The following is a 23,880-nucleotide window of genomic DNA, read 5'->3' on the forward strand; positions in this document are numbered from 1 at the left end:
TTCAAATTTTCGACATGACCAACACATGAATCGACCAACTCTCTTAACTCAGAGTGGCTTTCTTGCGACATTTTCCTCATGTTGAGTAGCCCAGAGATGTGATGATCAACCATTCGTCGCTTGTCTTCAAACCTTTCTGCTAAAATTTCCCATGCATGGTATAATTGCCATCAGCGATGGTCTTTGCATCAATTATGCCAGCTGCATCCCCAATCAGAGCCTTTTCCAAATGGTAGAGCTTAATCCGTGGCGGATCATTCGATCTGTCGACCACGTCCCTAAACATGACTTTGAATTTTTCCCACTGCTCGTATTTGCCATCGAAATGCGGAATGGCACGAGGAAGCGACGGTTGAACCACAATCGGTTGTTGATTACGATTCGTTTGACTCAGCATCTCGATCCATGTTTCGAGAGCGAGGGAAATGTCGTCGTACAGCGTTTCAAATTCAAGGTACTTACAGTCTTGATCCTGTCTCTTGCTCGGTGGGCAGACCGCCATGATGCGTTCATGGTAGTCCGAAAACTCCTTGTAGGCAGCTTCCACTTTCTTCTGGTGCACCTTGACCTGCGGCAGCGTGATCTCCTCCTCTACGATTTGATCCATCATGTGCTTGACGCGTGTCAGCTTCGCCTTTGCTGAGCCACGCATGTGCACCAGCGCGTCGAACTCTTCCACTGCGTCGTCGTTGCTGGCGGCGCATATTCTTCATATTCTTCACGGGTGTGCGCTTCGGCGGCATGATTCTTAATTAATCACTAGCACTTGCACTTTAGTCCAATGTCCAATAGCAGTTAATCACTTCACTTTTGATTGTCCATTCTTCGCTTTGCTTAACTTTTTTCCAACTTTTTGTGCGGTGTGTGTTTTTGTCTCCAAGCCAGTCACTCCACTCAATCACGCCCAGTCGCGATGCGTTCCAGCCAGCAGCGATGATAAACTAAACGATCCGGTTCGATCGGACCAAAACATGATGCGGCGTGTTGCAGTGGACTGGCGGCATGATTTCGCATGATTTCGCACTTTTAATTAAATTCAACTAATAACCATTATATTCGAAAGAAAATACATATTTCATAGACATTTGATTGTGTGAGGGCAGTTGGAGACATTAAAAGGTATTTGAAAATTTTCAAATAAATAGGTTAACTTGGGCTATAGGTTAACTTCTGCCTTACTTATTCGAAGGAATTTTTTGACAGAACTTGATGATATTTCTAGAGTAAATTATAACCTGAGAAGTGAATGAATTCTGTGTGGGAATTTTATGTGTGCGAATTTTGTTTTTTTTTCTTTAAGAAAATGTGTGACTATTTCAATTATATGTGGATATACATTCATGTTAACATTTTAGAGTTTCGATTAGTTTTTTTGGTGAAATACATTGAAGAAACTGTGGAAAAAATCCAGAATAATTCAAGACAGACCCTCTCAACAAACTTCTTGTTAAACTGAAATGAATATCTTCAAAAAAAAAAAATCCTTTTAAAATTATTTCGAAAATTTATTTATGATTTCCATTTTAACATTTCCATCCCGAAAAACCATTGATCTTTTTTTTCGATTTATTTGGCAGGATGACAACTTTAACAATTTCTTCAGATGTTTTTTTTTTGTGGTTTTTACAACAACTTTTATATTTCTATTATTCCTATTATATGGTATTAAATTATATTCTTCGATTTTATTGTACGATTCGCTTTATTTTTTTTTTTGCGATTCGATATCGCTCTGTTTTTCACCATAAATCATCACAGAAATTTCTGCAGAAGATCTAAGAACGGTGTGCTGTTCCTTCTTGTAAATAAATTACTGATTTCTCTCAGAAATTTCGTCAAAATTATCACTTGCATTATCTCTAGTGATTGTTGAAATGAGCTCCGCAGAAAATTTCGCCTGGACTTAAGAACAAAATGTCTCAACGAATATCTTTATGAAATCGTCAACAAATATTTCAAAGATTGTCAAAGTCCTGCAGAGGTTAGGGATTGTTTATCCGTTTTCTTTTGAAAATTCTGCGTATTTTCCTCATAATTTAAACGTAAATGTGCAAGCAATTGATCAGGGCTGTTGAATCTAGTTTAAAATAAATCATTTTATTTCACATTCCGACATTCTGTCTGTTGATTCAGTTTGATTATAATTGTAATGTAACGCCACATAAATGAAAAATGGAAAGGCAGCAATAAATTGTAAAATGTAAAATCAATGTATAAACAAAAGATTTCGGCTCAGTTATGCCCATGTGGCGCCCGAGCCTTCCAAATGAACGAATAAGTAAAAAAAAAATGAAAAATGAATGACATTAGTTCAGCTAAAATATCGTCGGTTTAATTAGTTGGACTTTCATCTAAACTTGATTTAAGTAGAAATAAACTATACCTGATAGATAGCGTAGAATTGGATGGAAAAAGGAAACATTGACAAAGAGAAGATTTCAAAGTAAAAAGATTTGTTTTAGTATTGCCAAATTTTTTATTTTCGGGAAATCCCGGGAATTTCTGAAAAATATCCCGGGACTCGGGATTTTTCAGATCCGGGATATCCCGGGATTTTTGTCCCGGGAAATCCCGAGCAAGACCCTCTAGTTTGGAGATATTAACATTCAGCAGTCTAGTATGCTGTAAAAGAGTGATGATTATGATCATTTAGGGCGTCACAATAAATTATACTTTGCATCCGGATGCTAACTCGACAATTCTTCAACGGGGGTCGGCATGTTCGCGATAATATGACACCTGGAAATAAAACTACATAGTACTCTTTTGCCATTATTAGAATTTGCTAGCAGTTATCGATTGTACCTACACATCTTTCCTCTTATATTCAATTAATAGCTCTTTTTCACACATACAACTAGAACTATATAGAAGAATAAAAGTTAGTATTCTTCTGACCGGCAATACGATCGAACGTCTTCCATCAAAAATCCGAAAATTCCACACTGCGTCTTCCTATCGGTGTGATTTGCCAAGTAGAGTCCCGAACAATACTTCTGAAGGACCTTTCTATGCCGAAAGAATATCGGAAAGGATTCTCAAAAAAAAATCCAAGGAATTGATGAAGCAAAGGAATGAATGAAGGAATTAAAAAAAAACTATTCAAAGTAATTTCCAAAGAAATTCTCAAAAAAAAAACCGCCAAAGGGACTTTGTAAGTTTGTCGGGAGTGCGATTCGATCCCAGGTCAGAAATATTAAAAAATTGAGGTACGATTGAATGAACTGCTTCTACTGTATGCTTCACGTGGAGTGGGAAATGGATATTAATAGCTGTAGTAAAAGTATATTTCTAATGAGAGAAATGGTGTACATCGAATGTATTTTCGATAAACGGTTTTCATTTCGAGCAAATACCAATTTTACAAATTTGATGTTCAATTCTGAATTTTGTTTTCGTAGACCGCATTACAACGTGGCACAATGGCACACATTAATTTGAAATGCCCGAATCCTTTCTGTACGTTTTTCTGGCCACCATACAGCAGTTCGTCCAGAGAAACCAGATACTCGGGACATTTTATCAGCAACAAGCATTCGCATTGCAATCGAAACTCAGATCTTGTAAAAGTAAACATTTGCCTTGCAGGATATTGTTGTGCTTTGCAAATTGATCAGACTTTCGAGTGCTGCTACACAATCGGATCGAACCCCGGAGGAGTACTCAGCATGATGTAACAGCTGTACCTACAAATGATTCCATGGATATTGTACCGCACACACAGTTGGTAGGGTTTACTAGGCACATGCAATGCTCTGGTCCGGAGTGAGCCTGAGCACCAGCCATGTCCCCCTATTCAACCGAATACCGAGAATTGCCCATCACACATCGATGCTGTGCTGGATGGGACCGATGTATGATTATTGCGTGACACCACACTTGGACGTTTCAATCGAATGTGCTCTCCCGGTACGCATTCTCGGTAGGTTGGCCGGTAAGTGCCGTGAAATGTGGTGTCGTTGGGCAACTTTTACAGGTTCTGTCCAATTTCATGGATCAGGAGATAAATGTGAACAAAAAGTGATACTTTGTAACATAATAGCCACTCGTGTGAAATGTTGAAAAGATGGATTTCAGAGAAATGCTTTTTTATGATTCACGTGAAATCTACAAGTGCGTTTGATGCTGACGTGATTTTTGTCTGATGAATTTAAGATCCTAAAAAAAATGGGTTGTAATTGAACAATGGTTTTCAGCTGAAGGTGAGTGAGATTAATCCATTATCTGCATTTTAACGTTCGTCCCAAGTAACCACGGAGCACTATTAATTACCTGGAGGCGAATATAATGCTATCAAGGAGCTGACATGCTATATTGGCCGCTTAATAGCCCTGTGTGCCAAAAGTGGCAAAATATAGTGCCAATGGTTACTAGGGAATTATTTATTAGTTTAAGTACTTTGCATAACGGAAAATTCCTTTACTTCTTTCCCAAGACAAAATGCATGATAACAGAAAGAAACAGAGGCTGGCTAAGAGTTGTACAGTAAGTGACGCCGTACAATGCCGTTGGAAACGCCTGAGGGCAAAATTTCTTTCATAAATATGATTAGTTACATAGAAGAAAAATCTTGAAAATATGTTGAATGTTTATGCCAACTATATGGAATATATTTCCAATCCACCTTATTCCACGGCTCGCGTATCTCACGTAAGCTGAGTTCCAGGAAGCCGTCGGGCGATAACTCTAATTCACAGCAAAGCACCATCGAGTCTAATGTACGACGAAACATATTACTACTAAAATGGTGCAGCTGTTGGACAGGCTGGATGTGTTTATTTGCGCGGTTTTAGCACGTTCAGAATAAATTTGCGCTTCGGCTATAAAATTAGTTCCATCGTCGTCGTCGCTGTTGTTGTTGCCGCGCCATTCGGTTTTCATTGCATTGATTGCAATTACGGATGAAATCGTCATTTGCTCGTAGAACAAATTTTGCGCTGTTGCAAAGCTGGATCTACGCAGGTATTTTAGATAAATTCAACGTAAATAAGCACACTTTGAAGAACATGTTGGATTGATTCAAGTTCTGATTATTTAACATTCGGTATGTCACAAAATGACAGAGTAACGTGTAGTTGAGGCATTTCCAAAGAAATAAGAGCATTGTTGCCATTTCGTTATTTCTACCATGCAGCTTGTTATGATACACAGCGTCTCGTGAGTGGACTATGTTCAGAGTCCTAAAATCCTCCTCAACGTATACGGGGCCTTCCGCGAAGCTGACGGGCTTATATTGTGTTAAGCATACGAGCTACGTGCCCAGCCCACCACAGCCTACCGTGTTTTATTCGCTTCGCTTAGACTCCAAAGACTCTCCGATCAACTTCTCTCAACATCGACAATTCACTACATTCATTAAGACTACAAAGGTCAGATGATATAAGCAAATACAAATACAAATACAAATACAAATGACCGTACAAAGCGACCGGAAGAATCAGAGTCTTGGGCAACGCGTGTTCTGTCTTCGTTTGCAGCCTGCGGGTCTTCAGCAGGTTTCGCCGACCAAAAAACTCGATTTGCAACGACAATCACGGGTAACATCATTACCGCACGTCAAATTTGCTCGTGATGGAAATTATTTCAATCTATTACTTTTTTGAATTATTTACCAATGCCTTACTTATTACATATTCCCGAATTTCAAAGATATCTCCGAAACTGCAGCTACATGAAGTATTAAGTAATCGTTGATCTTCTAAAAGTAGCTTAATTTGAAATCGAATTATTTCCCGGTTCATAGCAAAGCACAACAACGAATGAATATTTGGGATTTTAGTAGGGAAAATGCGAACGCTGTACTGCTTTTCGAAGCATCGCATTCTGGAGAGCAATGATGCTTCGGTATTAGTTCTTTGTATGCTTATAATCATATTACGATTTTGTAGATGTTTGCAAGCAAGCATTGCCAGAAGAGTGGTACGAAATGCACTGGTGCAAAAACAAATTCTCTTAATTATTTGTGAAGCATGATTTCGTCTTACTAGAAGTTGGGTGTAATTTCAAAATTTGAAAAATTAGAGAGCGTCACGAAAAGTGATTTTGAACATTAATAAACCAATCAATTATTGGTGGATTTTCATGACATCAGTACAAATCGATAAGAAAACTTCACAATACAGAAAAGTTGCTATTTGCAATATTGCAAAAAATGAAAACGGTTGACAAAGAACATTTTTGTAAAACACAAAAAAATACCTCAAATTTCTTGGAAAAAGTTAATACAATAAAGCTATTTTTTCCCTTTGGAACCGGATTATTTCGCCGCTGCTGGGGCAACCTCGCTGGCCTCGAACACATTTGTTATGCTCAGTTTCATCGTTGGGGTCATATATAGACGCAGGGGCTTAATTGCCCCAACAGCCCAACAGGTTGGGGGGGGGGGGGGGTGTATGATCCAACAATGATTTTTCTACAACTTAGTAGAAGACACCCACACTCTACCTACATTTATAAAAAAAAAAGGAAGTGAATTTCTATCGCACTTCTAGGTGCGTTATTTACAAAGGTGCGTTATTTATAACTCGATGTTAAAGAGTTAGGTGGGGTCTGGGACCATTCAAGAAGGAAGACCTATTTTGGGCGCTTGTTGCTATAAGTCAGTCAATTTCAATCCGATTGACTTGAATTTTTGATCAATACTTGTGGCCACCAAAAAATATAATATGGATATGAACACTTGTTCAATCTTGATTCAACAGTACTCACAGCGTGGTAGCGAGAGCCCTTCTTCTAGCGTTACATTCATCGTGGATTAAGGTCTAGACATGCGATATCTTCGAGGGCTAACTTACCGAAGTATTGTACGTCTAAAACCGCTAATGAATCCAGTAGATCCAGTATAAACACTGGCACTGTTCCTCTGCTCGGATCAGTATGTACTTGGTGAATCATCTCACGAATATCACCGGTAAGGGCGGCTCGGCGTTCCCGAAATTGCAAAAGAATCGCGAGAAGAGAACATAGTAGATTCAGACCTTTTAATAGTGCTGAATCGAGCGACGTCTCGTGAGCGCTGGCTGCAGCATCCCATACTATTCGCACTTTTCCAGGTTTATTTGGATTTGTTACGGGAAAAACTGGTAGGTACCACCGGCGAGGTACCTTTTGATTCAGTTCTTCTTCGCTGAGCTTCCTGATGTATCCTTTTGACGGGTATTCCGTGATCTTGGCTTGCTAAGTCGTGTTCAGTTCCTTGTCTTTGTCCATTTTCAGAAAATGGAATCACCACAACGCCATTACTCCGAGGCTATCGAGACAGAAATAGTTCTTCATCGCCATGTGAAGTTTGTCGTCGGATGGCCTGTTACATGTACAGATGTGAAAACTGTAAGGAGGAATTCCACGGAGTCTTGTCAGTCGATCCTGAGCGACCATTTCAAATATATCTGAAACTTTGCACAGTTTTTCAATTTCATCTAAATCGCCATTTTTCGATATTAAACCTTCATATTCACTCACGACTAACTTTTCAAAAGGGTGTATGCGACAATAGATCAAAAATATTCTAAAAGCTGCACAGCAAAAACGGATTGTTAGATTGTTATGAATTTTTCAGCAAAGTTAGATAACTAAATGACGATTCCTTAGAAAATATACACTGTAAAAAATTTCTTTTTTTACTATAAAAAAATATGATCTTTGTCACAAAAACTCAAATATCTCAAAACCCTATCTTTTTACCAACGTCATTTTTTTAGGGGAAATGGCCTATTATATCAGCTATCTACCATAAAATTTTGGTGATGGTAAACTGATAAACAAAAAAGTTATGACATTTTAAACATTTCACAATTTTTACATTTAATAACAAAAAAATTTTTTTTCTGTGTAAATTATGTCGAGAATTATATTTTGATGCTGATTTTATTGTAAAGGCTACCGCCTGAATTAAACAAGTTGTTTTCATGATATTTTTGTTTGATTATTCATAACTAATATAGTATCTATTTGAAACTTAGACGCGATCCAGTGTTGTGATCAAAAATATTGAGAGTGTCATACTCTAGGTCATACTTTTTATTGTACGTGACTGGTGAAAAATGATAGTGTTGAAAAGTTGTTGATTATAAGAAAAATGGAATTAAACTTATTTTTAAGACAAAAGCTGTATAATAAAAGTTTTATATACGCGTATACGTCTAGTTTATCTGCAAAAAAAATTCCTCTTAGAGAACAGACTTTATGATCGGAAGAATGCGAGTAACTTCAACAACAACAAATGCATGAGAGGTACATACCACAGACAAACAGACGAAACGCCTAGAACAATTTTCGTGAAAATCCATCGCCCAGTTTACACTACCACCACCTGGTGGCAATGTTTCACGAAACACTGCGTTGTGCAATATCGTCATCAGAAGGCGCTAGTGTGAAACGTCAAACGCAATGAAAAACGATGGGCGCTCTTCTGGTTATGAAAGCAACAACCAAGATTCAAAATGATCGTTAAAGACGTGGTCAATGAAAATTTCGTCAGTGTTACGTTTGATTGTCTGTATACATGCCATGACAATGCTCACGAAAAAGCAAAAAATACTATGGCTATGGATATTAAAGATTTTATAGTAAATTTTTTCTTCAACCAAGCAAACAACACCAAACTAGTCAGTTAAAACTAATAAGTGATTTTGTATGTTATAATCTAACGAACAACATGAACAATCGCTTTCTCAAAGGTCTTCAACTCAACGCTCTCTTGTAGACCGTTTGATGAAAAAAATGTTCAAAAGAGTTACGAAATCTCACCGAAAGCACCATAGATAAACTGAAAGAGACTGGTTATGCCCAAATGTCCACATTGAATACAAATTTACGCATTTTCACGTCCTTTGACAAACGAGCCAGCTGTATATCATTGGTAAAGCAGGGCGCAGGAAGTTCGAAAACGATAACAACTGAGAAATTGCCAGAAGTGCTAAGTGCAGAGAGTCATGCCACCGTACCATCAGCGACATCTGTTTAAACAATTTAATCACGCCCCTTTTCAAAAATGCTAAGAAATATTCTTCAACATCTATACCCATTTCAATATTTTAACGTTGCAAAACACGCTTTCAACATTCATCTTGAAGAAGAGGGAAAACACTTGCCCTCAAATGTAACAGCAGATTAATGAATAAACGACTAATGCGCGGAGGGCGTGATAAAATCGGAACATTACTGTACATATAATATACATAATACATAAAAAAACTGCTTGTTTTACTCACGCAAGGCCATTAACAATAAAATCAGCATCAAACTGCGATTTCCGGCCGAAAAAATTTACACTGAAAAAAAAAATATTACTAAATGTGAAAATTGTGAAATGTTTGAATTGTCATAACTTTTTTGTTTATTAGTTTACCATCACCAAATTTTTATGGTAGATTGCTAATACAATGGACCGTCTTCCCTAAAAAAATTACGTTGGTAAAAAGATAGGGTTTTGAGTTATTTGAATTTTTGTGGCAAAAATTATATTTTTTCATGTAAAAAAGATTTTTTTTTCACAGTGTATATTTTCTTAGGAATCACCATTTAGTTATCTAACTTTGCTGAAAAATTCATAGCAATCGAACGAACCATTTTGGCTGTGCAGATTTTTGAATATTTTTTAACCATTTTCACATACACCCTTTTGAAAAGTTAGTCGTGATTCAAAATAAAAATTTGATTTCGAAAAATGGCGATTTAGATGGAACTGAAAAACTGTGCAAAGTTTCAGTTCAATAGAAAATCATGAATTAAAAAATTTCCTTAATTTTGATGCTGTTGCTTGGAATCGCTCTAAGGCGATCGGCTATCCAAATTCTCTTTCGCGGTTTTTCATGACGAGTTCGGCGTAAGCATGCTTCGTTCCAATAAGAATGTGTGGATGGATATCCCGGTATAAATCGAAAGGTAAGTCCCAAAGGTGTGGGTACTGCTTGGATAACTCAGCCATGTCCGGCGTTTGTGATAGCAACATGAGGTCATTCGCCAATCTCACATCACTAATGGAAAATTGCTTACTTCCTTCTCTGACTCCAGCAATTTGAAGATAATAGACTCGTGTGGTTCCCCCGGTCCATCGAAGGTATAGCGAACGCTCTGCACAATCTAACCGTAGGTTTCAAGCAAGCTCTTGATCGAGTAATGTGAGCTCCGAACCCTCGTCTATGAAAGCGTATGTTCAAACTGCGCCCGTTTTACCGTATAGGATGACGGGAAGATAACGGAAAAGCACTGAGCTGGTAGTTGTCCTATGGCTGTTGCAACTTGACGGTCCGGGACATGATGGGCCAGCTGGTGTGATTTCGTTGTTGTTCGTGGTTTCAGTGCTCTACGTCCTTTGCGTCGAATCATTATGCAGCAACTCGTGATCGAAGATCCGACAGCAGCCCATCGTGAATCTGTGGAGAGCTCTAATAGACGCTCGCATTTATCAGCAGACTTACCGTTTCCATTGCAAATCGGGCAACTTTACATCAGCTGCGTTGGCTTTGTTACGATATGTTCATTCCATGGAGTGCTACAGGTTTCTTCAGATTACAAGACTGTTATTTTCGGCCCTGGGATTACTCGATTCTGGGAGAGGACCCAAGCAGCACACAAATCACAAAGGTGCGTCGACAGTGCTGGTTTTTGGTTGGAAACGAGTTATTTTCAAGTTATTCTACCTTTGAGTTAGAATTACATAAATGTAGCTCTTGTACAACCAAAAACCTGCGCTGTCGACACTCCTTTGTGACTTGTGTGCTGCTTGGGGACTGGCTCAAACCCGGACAGCTGGTTTAAGCCACGACCGTCTACCGGGGTGGGTCTCCAAACTTCTTTTGGTCCCAGGTCTCAGGGAGTGAAGAGGTTTTCGGGGCACGAGGAACCTGAATGGAGACGACCGTTTGAGCGTCGGTAGAAAAATCCGAGATGAGGGAAGCCGATGTTGTGTGGACGTTGTTCGGCCGGGACGACCGATTTGCCGTCGATCGAGAAATTCCAGATGGTGGATTACGGAGCTGACGGAAGACAAAGCGTGTTGGCAGGGTGGTCGTTTTGGGCCTTCGATATCTCGGGCCATGGATACCACTTCCGTCGGAAGGTGTTGAAGGCTTGGGCCACTGGAATCTCGGTGAAAACTGCCGCAACGGTAGGCAAAGGCACGATGGTACTTCGATCTGGCCAAAACGGGTACCTCTTGGTACAGGAAAACTCACAGCGGCACAGAAAGTTCATTTTCTTTGCTTCGAGGCCGCTCGTCGGGAGCTCAGCTCTACCCACGAAAAACGCGAGTTTGCCATTTCCTCCCAATTTGCGCTACCTTCGATTGTAGAGGTGGATCTCCCACCTGGGCAATGTCGACCACCTACATCGACATTAAAATACACCGTTGGACAACGAAATTTAGCTTGGCTGCTTTCTCGCGCTTCGGGCATTCAGTAATGGGCAAGATGTTACCCACTGGTAACAAGATGAAGACTCGGAATGAGCGATGAGATCCAGCTTTTCTTCTCGAATTGCTGGTAGAGTGCTAACTTTCCCGATAAGCGATTGAATGATGACTTCGGATTGACTGAAAATCATTTTTAAAATTCCTCGAATGCCAAGAACAGGATACAGAAGACTGTTTCACAAGCCTTTCCTTTCAAGCTCTACTGGCAGTCGAATCAAGTCTTCCTCTTCGGTAAACCTGCTCATCGCAGTCGTACGATTGTACATAGATAGAAAAACTGGCCATTCTTCGGGATATCCGGAAAACGTAGGCAAGTCTCTCGATACTGCTTGCCTGGCCAGCACTTGTGAACGAGAAAATTTGTACTCGTCCTGGCAATCCTCTTGGTACGTTCCTTGAAAAGCGTGGATACTTTCCCGATGATGACGTCCAGTAGAACACGCTGGTGGAACTACCGTCGAAGGTAGTAGAGTTGGATGCCGGCCGTTGGGGCTGACTCGCATGCTGCTGGGATGAACCCCCATGATGCACGTGACGAAGCTCTGATGGTCGACGGTTCTAGTTAGAACGAAATTCGGCTGAGATGGGCGCCCAATCGATGTTCCAATCTGGTAGTTGATTAGATTTATCTGCATTGGCAGACATCTCTGATTATTAGTGAATCAAGAGGGCGATGGTTGATCTAATGAGAGGAACTGCTGATTCGAAAGACGATGGGTGAACTACTGGGCAGTCTGTACGTTGTTGGCAGAACCAGTTTGGGCGCTTGATTCAAACCGAATACGTTGTTGTCCGAACTGCCCAGCTCTACATTCCTCGCGGGAATATCGTGACGGGAACCATCCACGTCTGGTTCAATCTGCTGCACTTGACTAGCCGTCTGTACCCAATTGTTGACTCGACTTCCTGCGGAGATCATGTCCAGCGGCCACTTTAATTAGTTCCCAAACTGTCCAAAACTTTTTATAAATGATGATCGATCTCCGGCCATAGGGACTATTCCAACGTTTTCTGTCAACTTTTACAAACTAGTCGTACATGTACGATTATACTGTTAAAAAATGTTACAATCTTTTGAGTGTTCTCTGAATGGCACGATTTTTAGTTAGTTTGCGCTGACTAAGGTCGATAAGGATTAAAGAGCTCAAATTTGTTTTTTTATCTACCATCAAGTGTTGCTCCATCACATTAAATCCAAAAGTCCAAAAGGTGTTTCATATCCCACCTTCCTCTAAATATGTATGCACACACACGTGAAAAATGCCATACAGTGTTCTACCCATTTGCTCGAGGCTGCCAAACAAAAGAGCAAAGCACCAGGCCAGGCTAGGCATTGAAAGCAATCTAATTAGTCCGGCTCACATTCGTCTTCAGCAGTTCACGGGAAATCTCTGCGATTTATTCCGTATGAGACGCGCCCTGCGGCGTTCTGTCGAGGATCTACCCTCAGCCAGCGATGTGATGCACTCGTTCAACTAGGTATGGTGTTGTTGTTATGACGAAGGATTGAGTCAAACATTGCTGCTATGAAAACACGTTTTTGGCTAATGGAACACGTTCTGTGTGGAAGAAATGGGAAACAATTCGGTTTCATTCCACGGCGATGATGATGGTAATGTGATTCCACAGAGCGGGAAATTTGTGCAACAAAAAAGAAATTAATTCCTTTCGTCGTTAGAAGCTTGATTTCAGAATTGTTCATATGCTTTGTTTTATCATTTTTCGCTAGTAAAATTCCATTTTCACAATTCGATAATGGTGTGTTGTGTGTCTCAATCAAATTATTGGAATTCAGGACTACTTCAGCATACGTCGACGGCAATATTATAAATCGTTATTTGACAAGAAAGACACTATCATCATAAAGTAGATTAATCTGTTTTTTGTTGTTGTGAAGAATTAGCATTAAGTTAAAATTCACAAAAAAAAGTTTTTTGTTGTTATCCAGTGCCTGCTATTAAAATTAGGTTAAATTCGAAAGTAAAACGAAAATCGAGTTAGGATGAGTTAACTACTATTACTTCTAATTCCACTAAGAATGTGCATCCTTTGACAAATACATTCCCGATCAAAACTTTGGGGTCACCCCCTCAAAAACATGTCATTTTATTAGGCCCATATCTCTGCCAATTTGCGTCCGATTTCAAAACCCTAGGTTTCATTCAAAAGATAATAAGTCAAAGAAACTTTGAACATGATTTAACCTTTTGGAGCCGATTTGTTTCGCCGCTGTCGACGCAACCTCGCTGGTGTCGAACACGATTGTTATGCTCGGTTTCATCGCCGGGGTCATATATGACCCCTCCGGCTCCAAAGGGTTAAAAGAAACTTTTTCAAAAAAAAAAATGTGTATGTAAACTTAACCCAAAGTTACCAAATTTTCTAAAAAATGAATATAAACTTACCGCAGTGTCGCTGGAAATTGGGTCGACCAAATCTTAAGATGAGAGCGGTAATATAATCCATTTTCTATTAGCTTTCAACTGCTTTTTACAGAACTTAGCTGAAAAATCTAGAAAAAAAAAGTTATTAAGGACAGGCTTGTTAAAATCCCAAAATGGCCGCCACAATGGCCGACTTTGGCACCCACTCACGATTTCGAGCGCACAAATCTCTTCGTAAACATTACCCGAGCCCCGAGCAGTAGAGAATATCTACCGCATAATAAAATATGTTATTATGAGAAAATAAATGAGAAACGAAAAGAGTAATTTTTGTGTTATTAACATAACATATCATGTTATAAGCTTGCCTGTCATAAGCGGCAAAATAACAAAAATCATAACAAAAAATGTTCCTGGAAGACCAGTTGAATAACACGTTTTGTTGGTTTCAATAACAACTTAATAACAGTGAATTTGTAAAATATTTCAATAACAAATTTTGAAATTAACAAATTATAGATAACAATTCTAAAACAAATCGAGTTATAAGATCTTATAAGGTCTTAGGGGGAAGAGGGGTTTCTGAAAATGTGACAAGCAATGTGTTAAGTAAAGGAAAACCCCGTACGAAGTGGAGAGAGGGGACGAAAATCCCCAATTTTAGCGTGACGTACTCAATGGATGCTCCCTACTGACACAGTTAGAATGTAATGTCAGAAAAAAGAGGAAGAGTAACTGATCAGAAAACATGATTTTCTCAACAGTTCCTTGCGAAATGCTGTGAACAACGTCAATCTCGAATGGTGTAGTTTTGATTGCAAAATATTTGATCAATATTTGAAAAGTCTCAAAAATTCAATAATAACTGAACTTGTTCTACAGCAAAACATGTTATTGAAATGATGTTTAAAGAAAATATATTAATAGCACGATCATAACAAAATAAGTTTGTCCAACAAAACATGTTATGGAAAGGTAATCCCTCAATAAGTTAATAATAACAAACCAAGATATAAAAACAGATTTTGTGATTCTGTTGTTATTATTTTGATATTCTCCTCCGCTCGGAGCAGAAGGGAATAACAACAGCATAAGAAGTTATTTGGGCAAAGTAAATGAATAATAAAATCGATTATTTCTAAGTTATTACCATAACATATTGTGTTATAAACTTGTCTGTCATAAGCGGCAAAATAACAAATTCCATAACAAAAAATGTTCCTGGGAAACCATTACAATAACTTGTTTTGTTAGTTTCAATAACAACTTAATAACAGTGAATTCGGAAAATATTTCAATAACAAATTTTGATATTAATATGTTATTGATAATAATCGGAGAGCAGAATTTGCTATGATATCAAACTCGTTACTAAATAAGTTATAATACTTATTATATTAAATTATTCGCTTTGTCTCACAAGCCCGCCAATAACATGAGGTTCATAACTCTGACGTAAAAAATATTTTCAAATGATCGAAAAATACTATATTCAGTTTTTAATTCATTCTAAGAGATTTGAAGTCGCAAGATAATCGAACTTTAGTAATTTCTATATTATCAAATACGAGCTTCGATTTCCACCTGTAATTTATAAACTGATCTACTTTAATTGTTTTTGGAGCACGGTTTTGAAATCAACAAGTGTACTTGAAAAAGTTTGATCGTCGATAACAATTTCTGACTTTTGTTTTATTTTTTTTTTTCAGCATAGAAACTTAAGAATTTTTAGAATGCTCAACAGCTTTGCAGAACATTTTTGAGATATTGGAAATATTGTACAGATTATTAAAATTTTTCTGGCAACTTTGTTTTAATTCCTCCGATTTTTCCCTGGATTTAAGAATTATGTCGAGTATTCCTCCTGGATTCTACAAGGATCCCACCAAAATTTTTTCAATAATTTCTCCTGAACTTCTTCTGATGATTTCTACAAGACTTTCACCAGATATTTTGCAATATTTGTTTCTAAATTTCCTCTATATATTTCTCTAAGGATTCCGTCAAAAACTCCTTATATGTTTAGAGTAAAGTGGGGCAAAAGTTCGAGTGGGGCAAGAGTTTCTTTTGAAGTTTTTGAGCGCAATTTAAATTATTTCTTTCGGGTGTCAAAGTTGTTCGGAACCTTTTTGAATAAGAGACTTTCACTCCAAAAATTATGAAAATTGGTGAATATTTCGAAAAGTTATGACAAAATATTGGTTTTTGACCAAAAAATTGTAATAGGCGATGGTCCTTCCAACGCATGGATTGGAATTGTAATGAAATCGAATTCGGTATTTTATTTTGGGGCGTAACTAGGTATATTTTGAAGATGCTTTAGCATGTATAACTTTTTGCAAAAACGATTTGGAAATCATATTTCACACATACTGGGGCAAAAGTTCGAATTGTGGGGCAAGAGTTCGAGTTATGTGGCAACTTAAGGTAAAAACCTAAAATTCTGCAAAATGTACATATAATCTCTAAAAATGATGGAATTAGTGAGAAAATTCGATCAAAGTTTAAAAAAAAAAGTTGTTTTATCTGAATTTGGCGGAAAACTACTAATTTTTGATGTGGTAAATTTAACCCTGATTTAAGTAAAAGCCAGATCGAATTTTAAAGTGTATTCCAGTTCCAACATCAAATATTAATGGGTTTCGGGTATTCCTATTACCAAAGTGTCAAAATAGTGTGCTACGGTCAGCGAAATTCCACAAACACCAGATTCGAACTTTTGCCCCAATGGTGGGGCAAGAGTTCGAATAAAACGCACACATACAAAAAGTGTTGTAACTCAAAATTGAAAAGACATTTGGCGTAGCTTTGTTCAGCAAAATATTAGCTTATGGATGGTAGAATCACCACACGGTATTCGTTTATTTTCGTATGCTTCGATTTTTTGGAAAAACATGAATTTTCAACTAAGGTCGAACTTTTGCCCCACCTTACTCTATCAAGTGACTTCGTCATAAAACTCTTCTAGAAATTCGTCGACGGATTTGGTCATAAACTTTTCCTGAAATGGCTCCAAAAACCTTCCAGAAATTTCTGCGGGAGTTCTTTTACGGAATCTTTCATGGATTTTCAAATAATCCTCTATTTCTCTGAAAATTTCTCTGAGGATTTCACCACGAGTTTTTCCGAAAGATTCTACAGGAGTTTTTCAAAGGATTCTGCCAAGAGTTCTAATAATAGCTCAAAAGAATTACCTTCGAAATTTCTAAGAAAATTACGCGAGGAGTTCTCTTGAAGACTTCTCCAGGGATTTATCGAAAGTTCCTCCAAAACTTCCAAGTGCTTATCCGAAAATTATTTAAGGAATTCTTAAAAGGAGTCGTTCAGAAATTTCCTTCTTAACTGAATACAAAAATTAAACAATACAAAGGAACAGGTCTAATTGTCGAATGGTTGCTGTGATTTCAAATCTTGTTACTGTTGTGCTATTGCTGATAAGTAGATTAATACTACAACAATAACTTAACTTGTACTTCAACAAAACATGTTATTTAAATGTAATTCAGTTAATGTATATCAATAGCTTGATTATAACAAAATGAGATTGCCCAACAAAATTTGTTATGAAAAGCTATGCCTTGATAATTTAATAATAACAAAACAAGATATGGCTTCGTGGTCATGCGGCTAAGGTCACCAAGCCTTTAGTCGCATCGTACTAAGGAGCGCGGGTTCGATTCCCGCCGCAGCTGTCAGGAAAAGTTTTCGGCTGTGCCACTGGGCGTAGCATGCTAGTCCGTTGTCTAGTGTCGTGCTTCCTTCAAAGAGCAAATAGCTCACTGGATGCATTAAACGTGTCTGTGTCTTTTTAAAGATATAAAAACAGGTTATGTGATTTCGTAGTTATTAACTTGCTATTCTCCTCTGCTCGGGTATCAGCACATCTGAGCTTCTGATTTTAAGCTTATTACAAGTGAGCAAGAAATTATTTGAAGCTTGCTTTTTGTGATTTGTGCGTCTAAAGTTCTGATGCACTGTTGAAGCGGGATTTTGTCCTTAAGTAAATTAACTCTTCATGTCATTGACCAAAAGTTTGGGGTCACCCCTCAAAGTGATGTATCGGCCAAAAGTTTGGGGTCACTATCGTAAAACATGGAAAAGTGATTTGTTGATATCTTTGTCATCTTTCACAAAATTTTAATTCTTCTTGGCTTATTTGAAACAAAATGAATGATACTTACTGCATAGATATTGAATCACACATAGTATTTGTTGTAATTTACACACTAAAACTTAACGTAAAGTTGCCTCATTTTTGAAGTGTGGTGAAATGTGTTAACTTTACATAACATTTTTATATACAAAAATCGTTAAATACGTTAAGTTAAAGACATCAAACGTAAATTTAGTTAATTATCTTTGAAATGAGTTAAAAAAGAATTAAAATTGACTTGTAGATGACGAAGATATCTCCAAATCACTCTTCGATGTTTTACGAAAGGGACCCCAAACTTTTGGCTGATACATCATTTTGATGGGTGACCCCAAACTTTTGGTCGATGACATGAAGAGTTAATTTACTTAATTACTTTTTTTCTAGATTTTTTAGCTAAGTTCTGTAAAAAGCAGTTAAAAGCTAATTGAAAATGGGTAATATTATTGCTCTTTTCTTAAAATTTGGTAGACCCAATTTGCAGCGCCGTAAGAATATATTCATTTTTTTCAGAAAATTTAGCAACTTCGGGTTGAGTTTACATACAAAATTTTTTGAACAAGTTCCTTTTGAATCATGGTAAAAGTTTCTTTGACTTATTATCTTTTGAATGAGACCTAGGGTTTTGAAATCGGACGCAAATTGGCGGAGATATGGGCTTAAAAAAAGACATATTTTTGAGACTGTGACCCCAAACTTTTGATCGAGAGTGTACGTATTTCGACCTCGACTGTAAGCAGCTGTTAGGTCGTCTTCAGTGTCTTGTACTTGACTCGACTTCGAAGACGACCTTACAGTTGAGGTCGAAATACGTATCTGCCAAAGGATGCAAATTCTTAGTGGAATTAAAACAAACAGTACTTAATTCGATTTTCTTTTTACTTACAGGTATCCCACTTACACGGCCAGGTTCATCATCATCATCATAGGTGAAATACGTCAATCAATGAATCGAGCAATGAACTCTACGCAACTTTTTTTTTGCATGCCACATTTCACCTACCAATAATAAGCGAAAACAATTGATTCCATACTTCATACGGACGCGCAAGCCAAGTACAAAAGGAAGTCATAACTAGGGCATCAATCAATACTCAACCTTGAAAGTGGCTTCAAAAACAATCAACAGAGCGAGAATTGAATCAAATAGCTATCAATCAACGGCAAAAGGCGTAAAAAGCAAAGTCAGGAACCGAGAAAAAAATGTCGAAACAATGCTCCAGAGTGCGATTGGAATCTGCAGAAAACATGAAAAAAAGCCATTCAGGTTGAATCTATCATTTCCCCGACAGACAGTGTGGGAAATGCCGGAAAACGCTTTTTACATGGAAAAGTGCTCACCATGGAGCTGACATTTCTGGAGCGACGGAATCGTAATTAGATTGTGATTCTATAATCAGTAGCATCTACTGAGGAAGAGCGCGCAAAAAAAAACACACTCAACAGACACGGAAAATTTTCCCTGTTTGGCGCCAACCATGGGAGAAAAATCCTCTTCATACAATTGAAAACGCAGCATTTCTCGTGGAGGAATTGAGCAGATGTGATGAAAACGTGAGAAGCATTACAACTTCAACCTGTTGGCTAAGGGAAAATAAAATTCTTCGATCCAATGAGTTCACATTTTGAATTTTTAATTTTTTACCTCAAATCAACATGCATGAACTGCTGTCAAGCTGAATGGTTGGACTGATTGCGGGGCAAATGATGTAGAAAGTTGCGCATGTTTATGGATAGTTCAATGGCATTTTTAATTTCTTTGCAATTCTAAACATTCCTGTTTATTCGAGTGACGATTGTAAGCGCATTTGCATATGAAAATCATGTTAGTTACGCAATAATGACATACAACAAAACTTTCGATCATTCATACGTATAACCCTTTCGTGACGGAGCGCCAAAAAGTGAAATCTCCATACAAATTGCTCAACTTTGGCTCTCCAGAACTCTTAAATTCCCCAAAAAAGTAATTATTATTTTTACTCATTTGAAAGAACTACTCTTTATCTTTTGATTTTCAGCGTTGACTACGTAGATAAATCGGAAATAAATAATATGCGACAGATAAAACTTTTTCATGTTTTACCGTTTTTGTCCACTTTTTGATTACCTTGTTGTGGTAAATTTTACAGGCAACGTAAACAAAAGTTTGTTTCACACATACAAGTATAAGTAATGGCTTAATTAGTGGAACAATTTACATCATATAAAACAAAGTCTAAACAGATGAAAAAATATGCAAAACTGTTACCGCTCAACAGCACAACTGTGTTGGTTCGTCACGAAAGGGATAAACATGTAGTTCCACAGCATCTTTCTCATTGTACCGTTATTTATCAATATTACGCTATAAATAGTACTTGGGTTGTGGCTGCCACTCCCTCATTCTCGGATGGTCTAAGTTCAATGCCCGTAGAGGACCACCTGGTACATACATACAGTGGTAGACATTCGTTTAGCCGAGGCATATATTTTTCTATTTTTTTCGCAACTGTAATAATTTCATGTTTTTTTTTTATCAATTTTTTGAGGACCTTCCGTGTAATTTGCATGAGCCAATGGGATGAAACAATATATTATAAAATTTTTGGTCGTAAAATATAATAAAAATAGAAAATTTGCCTACAGATTTGTCTAGCCAAATTATACAATTTTTAGAATTCCATAATAAAACAATCAAATTTCGATAAATATCCAAAACAATCATTTTGTATGTATTAATCAACCTGCATTATAGATTGGCTTGTAAATCATGAATTCAATCGTTTTTTAAAGTGTTGCCATATTAATTTTACATTTACTTACTTACCGATCAGGCTAAGGCCGGGATGGCCTCTGCTGTACATAGTAGCCGTCTCCATTCCACTCGGTCCATGGCTGTTTGTCTCCAGTTCCGCACTCTGCGTAGGGTCCGCAGATCGTCCTCCACTTGGTCGACCCACCTAGCTCGCTGCGCTCCACGTCGTCTAGTACCGGTCGGATGACTCTCGTTAACCATTTTGGTCGGGTTGCTATCCGACATCCTGATGACGTGACCCGTCCACCTTAGCCTCCCGATTTTCGCGGTATGGACGATGGTTGATTCACTCAGCGGCTGATGCAGCTCGTGGTTCATTAGCCTCCAAGTCCCGTCTTCCATCTGCACTCCGCCGTAGATGGTACGCAACACCTTCCGTTCGAAAACTCCAAGGGCGCGTTGATCCTCTGCACGTTGGGTACATGTTTCGTGCCCATAGAGGACGACCGGTTTAATCAGCGTTTTGTAGATAGTTAACTTTGTGTTACGGTGAACTTTATTCGATCGTAGAGTTCTGCGGAGTCCAAAGTGAGCACGATTTCCTGCCACAATGCGCCTCTGAATTTCTCTGCTGGTGTCGTTGTCGGCGGTCACAAGTGAGCTCAAGTACACGAATTCTTCAACAGCCTCGATTTCATCACCGTCGATATAAATTCGGGGTGGCGGGCGCGGTGATTCCTCCCTGGAGCCCTTTGCCATCATGTACTATGTCTTTGACACATTAATGCCTAATCCGATTCGCCTGGCTTCACTCTTTAGTCGGATGTACGATTCGACCATCGTCTCAAATTTACGAGCTATAATATCAATATCATCAGCGAAACCAAGCAGATGCACGGACTTCGTGAAAATCGTCCCACTCGTGTTTATCCCCGCTCTCCTTATTACACCCTCTAACAACGCAATGTTGAACAGCAAGCACGAAAGACCATCACCTTGCCGTAACCCTCTGCGAGATACGAAATGAATCGAGAGTGTCCCTGATACTCGAACTACGCACATCACTCGATCCATCGTCACCTTAATCAATCGTGTCAGTTTATCCGGGAATCCGTATTCGTGCATAATCTACCATAACTGTTCTCGATCGATTGTATCATACGACGATTTGAAATCGATAAACAAGTGATGTGTGGGCACGTTGTATTCGCGGCATTTCTGCAACACCTAGCGGATGGCGAACATCTCCGTTGTAGGTCCGTTGTAGCGCGTTCACCCATAAATCCAGCCTGATATTTACCCACGAACTCTCTTGCAATCGATGATAGACGGCGGCATAAAATTTGAGAGAGTATCTTGTAGGCAGCGCTCAGTAGTGTGATCGCGCGGTAGTTCCCGCAATCCAACTTGTTGCCCTTTTTGTAGATGGGACACACGATACCTTCCATCCATTCCTCCGGTAATACTTCCTCCACCAGTGCTTCTCCACCGCATTTTAGAAGCTCGCTTGGGAGTTGATCTGCTCCAGCGGCTTTGTTGTTTTTCGACCGGCCAACCTCCTCCTCAATCTCCATCGTCCTGTGCACATACTCCTAGATCTGTTACCACGCCACCTTCAGTACTTGCAACGTCGCCATTGAGGTGCTCATCGTAATGCTGCCACCACCTCTCGACCACCTCTCGCTCGCTCGTGAGAATATTCCCGTAATTATTTCGGCACATGTCAGCTTGTGGCACGAACCCTCTGCGCGAGTGGTTCAACTTCTCGTAGAACTTTCGTGTGTCCTTTGCGCGGTACAGCTCTTCCATCGGTTCGCTATCTCGTTCTTCCTGCTGGCGCTACTTCATACGGAATACTGAGTACTGCCTGTTCCGCGCCTGTCTGTAACGTGCCTTGTTCGCTCTCGTACGGTGTTGCAGCATTCTCGCCCATGCTGCATTCTTCTCGTTTTTCAACTGTTCACATTCGCCGTCATACCAGTCGTATCTGTGATTCGGAGTCGCGAAGCCTAGTGCTGTAGCCGAGGTACTACCTATGGCAGATAGGATGTCCCTCCAGCCATCTTCAAGTGTAGCTGCGCCAAGCTGCGCTTCCGTTGGTAGGGCCACTGCTAACTGCTACGCGTAGTCTTGAGCCACTTCCACGTTACGCAGCTGCTCGATGTTGAGCCGCGGCGTTCGACTTCGATGCGTGGTGATCCGAATCTTTATTCGCACTGCGGTATGTGCGGACAGTGGTTATACCCGAGAAGAATTTACCGTCGATTAGAACGTGGTCGATTTGGTTTTTTGTTTGATGGTCGGGTGATCTCCAGGTGGCTTCGTGGATATCTTTGCGGGGGAAGAAGGTGCTTCGGACTACCATACCACGGGAGGCTGCAAAGTTTACGCATCGCTGGCTGTTATCATTCGATACGGCGTGCAGGCTGTTGCGTCCGATTACATTTCCTTCCTTACAAACTGTGTGTTCATATCGCCGACAACGATTTTCACGTCACGCGGCGAGCAACCATCGTATGTTTGCTCTAACTGCGCGTAGAACGCTTCTTTCTCGTCATCAGGTATCCCTTCGTGTGGACAGTGGACGTTGATGATGCTGTAGTTGAAAAAACGGCCCTTAACTCTTAACATGCACATCCTTGCGTTGATCGTCTGCCACCCGATCACACGTTGTCGCATCTTGCCCAACACTATAAATCCTGTTCCCAGTTCATTGGCGGTGCCACAGCTTTGATAGAAGGTAGCCGCTTGATGGCCGCGTTTCCACACTTTCTGTCCAGTCCAACAAAGTTCCTGCAACACCACGATGTAGTTTGTCGTAAATTATCCTGTCACATCCTGCGAAACCTAGTGACTTGCAATTCCATGTTTCCAATCGTAGTCCTTATTTCGTCGCGTGGGTCTTTGCCGATTGTATTGAGTCGTATTTTCTCCTATGTTATTCGCAATGAGGATTTTTATGGGTGGCTTATTGGGCCTACGCCAACACTTCTGTCTCGCCGGAAGGGCCATCGTGCCAGTTCTGTTTAACGTCACAACCAACTCTGGGACGACCACGATTCCATTCCGTGTACCCGATAGGTAGTGGTTGAAGTTGATATTAGCGTTACGATAGGTCCTGACATCGATAATGTCAAGGAGTGCCATCCGTCCACAGAACGTGGTCGGTTTGCGATTTCATCTGCTGTAATGA

General features: G+C 39.2%; 1 protein-coding gene across 1 annotated transcript in view; it reads right to left on the minus strand.

Annotated features, from left to right (window-relative positions):
- The window catches only part of LOC109404436 (protein PALS1), a 462,049-nt gene that overhangs the window by 350,354 nt on the left and 87,815 nt on the right, over positions 1-23,880 (minus strand). The gene's annotated exons all lie outside the window — the stretch shown is intronic.

Source organism: Aedes albopictus, chromosome 3 (genome assembly GCF_035046485.1).
Source record: "Aedes albopictus strain Foshan chromosome 3, AalbF5, whole genome shotgun sequence".
NCBI lineage: Eukaryota > Metazoa > Arthropoda > Insecta > Diptera > Culicidae > Aedes > Aedes albopictus.